Here is a 2,500-nt window from a genome sequence, read left to right on the forward strand (position 1 = left end):
TTTTGGTTACGGCCTTCTGCTTTTTGGGCCCTTGGGCTCCGGCCCTTTTAAGGGCAATTTAAGGCCCTTGGAATTTAAGGGGGCCCTTTCAAATTAAGGGTTAAATTAGGCCCCTAATAAGGGCCTTGGGAATAATGGGCCTTTTAAAATTAATTAAATTAAATAGCAATTAAAGGGGTTAAAAAATTAAAAAAATTGGCCCTTCAAATTAAAAGGGCTTGAAAATTAAAGTTTGGAAATTAAGGAAAAACCTTTGGAATTTAAGGGATTGCAATTATGGGGGCCTTGAATTCGGGGCCCTTTGGGAATTAAGGGGGCCCTTGAATAATGGGGCCTTGAATTAAGGGCCCCCTTTGGGAATTACGGGCCTTTTGGGAATTTAACGGGCCCTTGGAATTAAGGGCCCCTTTGGGCAATTAACTGGGCCCCTTGGAATTAAGGGGCCCTTGAAATTAATTTAAAGGGGCCCTTGAATTAACGGCCCCTTGGAATTAACGGCATTGCAATTACGGGGCTTGGAATTAACGGCCCTTGCAATTAACGGCCCTTGGAATTAACGGCCCTTGGAATTAACGGCCCTTGGATTGAACGGCCCTTGGAATTAACGGGCCCTTGGAATTACGGGCCCTAGCAATTAACGGGCCCTTGGAATTACGGGCCCTTGCAATTAACGGCCCTTGGAATTAACGGGCCCTTGCAATTAACGGGCCCTTGGAATTAACGGCCCTTGCAATTAACGGGTCCTTGGAATTAACGGCCCTTGGAATTAACGGGCCCTTGGAATTACGGGCCCTTGCAATTAACGGCCCTTGGAATTAACGGCCCTTGCAATTAACGGGCCCTTGGAATTAACGGGCCCTTGGAATTAACGGGCCCTTGGAATTACGGGCCCTTGGAATTAACGGGCCCTTGCAATTAACGGGGCCTTGGAATTAACGGGCCCTTGGAATTAACGGCCCTTGCAATTAACGGCCCTTGCAATTAACGGGGCCTTGGAATTAACGGCCCTTGGAATTAACGGCCCTTGGAATTAACGGCCCTTGGAATTAACGGGCCCTTGAATTACGGGCCCTTGGAATTAACGGGCCCTTGGAATTACGGGCCTTTGCAATTAACGGCCCTTGGAATTAACGGGCCCTTGCAATTAACGGGGCCTTGGAATTAACGGGCCCTTGCAATTAACGGGGCCTTGGAATTAACGGCCCTTGGAATTAACGGGCCCTTGGAATTAACGGGCCCTTGGAATTAACGGGGCCTTGGAATTAACGGGCCCTTGGAATTAACGGGCCCTTGGAATTAACGGCCCTTGCAATTAACGGGGCCTTGGAATTAACGGGCCCTTGCAATTAACGGGGCCTTGGAATTAACGGCCCTTGGAATTAACGGGCCCTTGCAATTAACGGCCCTTGCAATTAACGGGGCCTTGGAATTAACGGGCCCTTGCAATTAACGGGGCCTTAGAATTAACGGGCCCTTGCAATTAACGGGGCCTTGGAATTAACGGGGCCTTGGAATTAACGGGCCCTTGGAATTAACGGCCCTTCCAATTAACGGGGCCTTGGAATTAACGGGCCCTTGCAATTAACGGGCCCTTGGAATTAACGGGCCCTTGGAATTAACGGCCCTTGCAATTAACGGGGCCTTGGAATTAACGGGCCCTTGCAATTAACGGGGCCTTGGAATTAACGGGCCCTTGGAATTAACGGGCCCTTGCAATTAACGGGCCTTGGAATTAACGGGCCCTTGGAATTAACGGCCCTTGGAATTAACGGCCCTTGGAATTAACGGCCCTTGGAATTAACGGCCCTTGGAATTAACGGCCCTTGTAATTAACGGGGCCTTGGAATTAACGGCCCTTGGAATTAACGGCCCTTGGAATTAACGGCCCTTGGAATTAACGGCCCTTGCAATTAACGGGGCCTTGGAATTAACGGGCCCTTGCAATTAACGGGGCCTTGGAATTAACGGCCCTTGCAATTAACGGGCCCTTGTAATTAACGGGCCCTTGGAATTAACGGGGCCTTGGAATTAACGGCCCTTGGAATTAACGGCCCTTGGAATTAACGGCCCTTGGAATTAACGGCCCTTGGAATTAACGGCCCTTGTAATTAACGGGGCCTTGGAATTAACGGCCCTTGGAATTAACGGCCCTTGGAATTAACGGCCCTTGTAATTAACGGGCCCTTGGAATTAACGGGCCCTTGGAATTACGGGCCCTTGGAATTAACGGCCCTTGGAATTAACGGCCCTTGTAATTAACGGGGCCTTGGAATTAACGGGCCCTTGGAATTATCGGGCCCTTGGAATTAACGGCCCTTGCAATTAACGGGCCCTTGGAATTAACGGCCCTTGCAATTAACGGGCCCTTGGAATTAACGGGCCCTTGGAATTAACGGGCCCTTGGAATTAACGGGCCCTTGGAATTAACGGGCCCTTGCAATTAACGGGCCCTTAGAGTTAACGTTTCATTATAACCGGTGATAGCGGCTACCTTTCCTGC

Source organism: Penaeus chinensis, chromosome 31 (assembly GCF_019202785.1).
Source record: "Penaeus chinensis breed Huanghai No. 1 chromosome 31, ASM1920278v2, whole genome shotgun sequence".
Lineage (NCBI taxonomy): Eukaryota > Metazoa > Arthropoda > Malacostraca > Decapoda > Penaeidae > Penaeus > Penaeus chinensis.